This window comes from Suricata suricatta, chromosome 7 (genome assembly GCF_006229205.1).
Source record: "Suricata suricatta isolate VVHF042 chromosome 7, meerkat_22Aug2017_6uvM2_HiC, whole genome shotgun sequence".
Lineage (NCBI taxonomy): Eukaryota > Metazoa > Chordata > Mammalia > Carnivora > Herpestidae > Suricata > Suricata suricatta.
In genome coordinates this window covers 104,922,895-104,928,854 of record NC_043706.1, presented here as the reverse complement: position 1 = coordinate 104,928,854, position 5,960 = coordinate 104,922,895, and the positions used below count along the sequence as shown (strand labels likewise).

At 33.6% G+C, this 5,960-nt stretch overlaps 1 pseudogene; it reads right to left on the bottom strand.

Moving 5' to 3' along the window:
• Window positions 1–514: 514 nt before the first annotated feature.
• Window positions 515–5,960, bottom strand: part of LOC115295323 — a 17,477-nt pseudogene continuing 12,031 nt past the window's right edge.

The following is a 5,960-nucleotide window of genomic DNA, read 5'->3' as shown; positions in this document are numbered from 1 at the left end:
ATTCTGATTTTCGAAAACCAGAAAATCTAGCCTATGTACCCTACCCTAATTATAATTACATTCTAGCCAACCACCCAATTCTCTCTATATATTCCTCCTACACAACAAGTTACTTGGCTTCTAATACCCAATCCTAAGTAGGCCCCAGACTCCCAGCTGCCAGCACAGAACCCTACTCTACAGAGCTGTCGTCAGAGGCTTAACCAACGGAGCCACCCAGGAGCCCCATGTCAGGTTAACCTGTCTTAATAACTTCAGGCTTCTCAACACTCAAAACCTCCTAGTGCTTCCTTGGGTCATATCAAGAAGCAGAACTAAAGTAAACTGAAGTCATTCAGATGCAAACTTCAGGATTCCTCACAAATTATGGCTATCAAGGTAGAAAATACAGAACTAATATCCTAGATTATCAAAATATTATACAGTTTGTCTTAACAGAACTGCTCTCCCAAGTTGCTTGCATGCTGATGCTAAAATTACTAGCAAGAAAAACATAACAGAATAAGGTTTATGTTCATAACGACTCCATGTCATAACCAATCTCCATGTTGGTATCTTCAGAAGGATCTTTATGATACAGGCAATAGTGACATCTACATCTAAACCTTTCCGCTCTTGGTTCATCCTTGGAAGGCTGTTTGAAGTATCGATGGTTTATAACCAACCACATTAGCCTTTCCATCCTTTCTTTCCGTGCACTTAACACCGTCCTGACTCCAGTCCTCCTCCTGTTGGTGAGTATTTGGTCCACAAGTCCCTGTGGTTTCTTCTCCCTCTCCTCTTGGGATGGATATTCTGGTAGAGGGGAAGTGAGTTTTGACGGTAGGGTCGAGAGTTAACTCACGAAGGTTCTTCACTAATATTTCAGAGATAGTTCGAGAGGCAGCTGAGGCTCCCTGGGAATTTTCTTCACTGGCCATCTGAGAAGGTTCCGGGCCACAGGATGGGTAAAGCTTCGTTGGTGAATCCACCTGAAGCCTAGTCACAGACAGAAGCTCCTTCTAGATCTTTGGGTTCCAGTGGAAAGAGATGCTCAAAACTAAACTAGCTGCAAAGTAGCCGTAAAAACCAAGATAGCCCAGAAGGAGCGAGGAAAACCGAGACTTCGACAAACCCTGGCTAGAGAAAGAACAATCCTCGAAGCTTAAGTCCGATTTCCTTTTAAAACTACAAAACTTTATTTTTTTTAAGCCTACTGCAAAAGAAGACCGCAGATACAGATTATTCCACTCATGAGCTCTATCTTACCTTTCAAATAGAAATAATTATTATATTTATGTTAAATTTTTCTTCTGGATCATAGAGTTGAATGGAGAGTTTTTAAATTCATATTTTAAAGCTACCACAAACTTGCTACTAAAATCTGAGAGAGATCACAGAGAAAAATGAAAACCAAAGAACATTATCACTTATAAATAATACCAAGATCTTAAATAAAATACCAGGAAGTAATTATTTTTAACTACTTCCAAGAATGCTAAGATGATTTAACATTAAGGAATTAATTTATTGAATTTATTCCATTAATAGATCAAAGAAGAATAATGGTCATCTTGATTAACCAGAAAAAGCAATTCCTTGCAAAAATCCATAGTAAGTTTGTAAGTATCCTTTATTAGTACGTTAAACAATATCTTTCTAAAACTAGCTGCCAACATCATACTGTATAATAGAATGCCAGAAATACTTCTGTTACAGAAAAATTATAGAGGTATTATTTTGCTATTTTGTAACTATATATTCCTTCATAACTTCAATTAAAAAATCAAATTGCCTCAAATTTATTTGAAGAAAATGGAAACCTCCACTGTGAAAGATAAAAGACCTATATAAATGGAGAGGTATTTTTTGTTCTTTGAATGAAAGCTCACTATAGTAAATATGCATTTCTCTTACAAATGGATCTGAATATTTAAAATAATTCCAGTAAGTATCCTGTTTTTTTAATAAACTTGATCAAATATTTCCTAAAGAATCTTCATTCGCTTGTTATTAGGACTCAATTTTTCATTTGCTCACTCACTAAAATATTCACTATGCCTCTAATATCTGCCACACATACTAGGCAAAGGAGTTGCCAGACTACAAAATATATATTTGGATCCCATTATTATAAAACATATATTCATATGCAAACGTTAAGTAGATACACTTAATTGTTAATAGTAGTTATCTGAGGATGCTGGGAATTTTGACAGTCATTACCTCAGATAAATAAAGATAAGTAAGTAATAAGTAATTGCTTATTTTTATTTTCATTTTTTAAATTAGTAAAATTACCTGTGTAATCTTTCTTCCCTCCTTTCTTTTTTTCTTTTCAGAGCGACAGAGACAGTGTGATGAGGGAAGGGGAAGAGAGACAGAGGGAGAGAGAGAGTCCAAAGCAGACTTGGCACTGCCAGGACAGAGCCCCACACAGGGCTTGAACTCACGAAACCATGAGATCAAGACTTGAGCCAAAACCAAGAGTCAGTCACTTAACCAACGGAGCCCCCCAGGCACCCTAACCTACATCATTTTCTTAACAAAGAAAATAAGCACTTAAAAAAGTAAAAATACTGTTTTTCATATAACTGAGATACTATATTTTAGAAATGCTAGATATTAGAAAGATATGAAAAACAAATTGGTAAAATTCCATTTACATATTTGCTTTGTTTATGGGTTTAATGCAATATTTGTAATTTTTTCTGTATCTTCTTGCAACAAAGGTATTCTTAGAAAAGGGAACACAGATACTCACACTACAAAAGTAATAGATATATTTCTCTGTATATATAAAATGGATCAAACATGAGTTTTCTTCTTTCCTAGATTTGTAATACACATAAATTGCAAGCTTAATGCATTAAAAAATATTTAACTGTGTTAATCGCATAATAATGTCTTTTTCTGAGTTAGCTTTTCTCTCTGATATTTAGTTCCCATAAAGGCTGGGATTCTTTCACCAACAAATGTTAATTTAGGCCAAGTATTCGTATTGTTCTCTTTTACCAGATAAGAAAATAAAAACTCAGAAAGTTTATTCAACTTTCCCAAGACCACACAACTCGTAAATTTTAGAGCTGAGATTTGAACCCACACATTCTGATTCCAGAATCTATTTGCCTAACCATCACCTAATTTTCTTAAGTCTCTGATTACCTAGCATTTTGAGAGATATGTATTATGTTAACTGCTAACTGATTATATTAGTCATATTACACAAAAGAGAAAGCTATTTCCCATATGGTCTATGGCCATATTCAGGATGACCTAGAGACTCAAAATAAATATTTTAAATAATTCAAGTTACAAAAAAAGGGAAGGAAGAAACACATAAAGTGAGAAGGTCAGTCAGATTTATACTGGAAAGATTATTCATTGAAGGGGAAAAAATGTAGTTTGGAGAAACAATGACTCATGATGTCCATGATGTGAGTAGGAAATAGACCAGGAAATAAATCACAGTTCTGAAATGAGAAGCCTTTGAAATTACCATAAAGTTTTCTCACCTTAGGTTACATATTTTCTGGGTTAGGCACTTATATTTATAAATTGATATTTCTTATTTTGTAGATAAAAGACACTTTTGAAAATGAAAAAAATCATTATCTGTCTGGTAATAAAAATGAATTTGATGTTAAATCTAAGCTCTGCAAGGATAATTTCCATTTCTCTTTCCTGTTTTGATTCGGTTGTGTGCTGCCTTTTTCATTAAAAGTTTATATTGTTTGTGTCATTTTGCTTAATTTGATGAGGTCCTTCCTTCTAATTGTATGTACATACTTTGTATTGCTTTTTAAGATAATTTTGGCCACTTAGCCAAGTATTAAACTCAACTCCCATTTGAATTTAGTTAAATGTAACCTGTGATATTTTTGCTAATTGGTTACCTATTTAAATAGTTTAGGTGGATAAACTACAAATTAATTGTATTCTGAGATAAAATTGTGTAAATGTTTTAATGATTCATTGAAGAATTAAGACTTGATTATTCTACACTGAAAGAGAGAAGTAATGTATAAAACTGAGCACTTGGGGATAATAGAAATTGAAAGCATTTTATTCAGTGTATTGTTCACTCCCACATTCCTACAAATACCATTTATTAATCCTAACAGAATTTTTTTAAGTAAGCTGGTGAGGGAAAAGATGGAAAGCCTAATCACAAAATATTTTTAAAAGATTATTTCTTCTCCATAAGTAGATACTAGACTCTAATAATAATACTCTACTTTCCTGATGTAAGCTTAATTGTTTTTTCTTATTGATAACCTTAGAAGAAACTGTATTATATTTGCTCATACTTTTGAATGAGGGAAAGCGGCATAGCATCACAAAGTCCTCAAAATATCTCTTTATTGGATATGAGAGCAGAAAATGGATTTTTAGTTTCTTGAAGGATAATACAGACATTGTGAACTGAACATTTGGTTCACAGTTAACTGAGGTTAACTAAGGTTAACAGTGTCTGGCCCTTATCTTATCAGTAAAGGAAACTGAGTTAGAAATAACGTATACCTGTGCTAGTCACTAGAAATCACAAGGTCTGCGTAAGAGTGACAGTTTGTCCTACAAACTACTTAGTAATTGTATCACATCATGTACTTCTAGGTGCCAAGCAACTGTTGCTGGTTTTATTATAGATTCACTCCCTGCCAGTTTATTGTGCTTTAAACAATAGGTGACGCAGACCACGGGAACCTCGGTGAAAATGTATTCCCTAACAGTGTCCGGATGCCACACACGTGTTTCTGGTGGGAAAACAAGGTGGATAAAGCCATGTCATGGACCACAACAAATAATACTTAAAGTTACTTAATTAGTACGAGGAAGTTTATGCTAAATTAGGAAGGATGTTTATTTAGAGTAGGAAATGCTCTATATTTTCAACATGCAAAAAATAATTTGTCTGGAAATTTAATAAACAAAATGCTTCTTTGGTCGTCCAGGTGTTTGTCAGTTTTAAACTCATTTTCCTTTTAGTTTCTATGTTTTTATTCTAAGAGTATTCATTTACTTTGCCTCATTCTAAGGGATGACATTAAAACATTTTTTTGTCTTTTGATTTTTCTATTACTCCAAAAACTTCATTTAAAAAAATTTTAATGATAATTTATTTTTGAGAGAAAGAGTGAGAGACAGCACGTGAGTGGGGGAGGGGCAGAGGGATGGGGAGACACAGAATCCAAAGCAGGGTCAAAGTTTTACACACTGTCCCTCGAAGAAAACATTTTTTTCTGTTACTGTCTAGTTCCTTTTAATGTTACAGGTAGTTAAACTTATCGGTATTTTTATCCCAGAATATTTTTTTTAAAAACAACAAAGTAAACTTTATTTCAAATATATTAAATCTTATTAAATAGAAAAAGGGAGGTCTTTCAAAAAAAACTGTCAAATTTATCAAGAGTAAATATACCTAATTTTTTCAGTTTCGTAGTTATTGATATGGAAAAAACACTGAGCAGGTGTATTTGTCTAACAGTTCAAGAAATTAAAATTCTCATTTAGATCTAAGGGAAGAAGTAGACAATTTCATGTTAGATTAAAGTTTCTGTATAAAAGGTGACTAAAGTAAGTATTTTCAGAATATTCATACAAAGAAAACCTTCATGAGATAACATTTAGCTTTAAGAGTATTTGGCGCTTCTTAAGATGACCACTCTTTATTTTTTATATTGCTTGCTGCCTCAATTCTTTAAGAAAAATAAAACTATATCCACAACAGTATACTCTGATATATTCAAAATATTTGTATGCCACCTGGGCTCATTCACATGGTCACTTCACTGAATATTAAGAAAGCAGATACTTAAGGATGCCTGGGTGGCTCAACTCTTGATTTCAACTCAGGTCATGATCTCACAGTTCGTGGGATCAAGCCCCAGGCTAGGCTCCATGTTGACAGTGCAGAGACTGCTTGGGATTTTTTCTCTCTCTCTTTCTCAAAATAAATTAAAAAACAAGAAAGGAAAGAA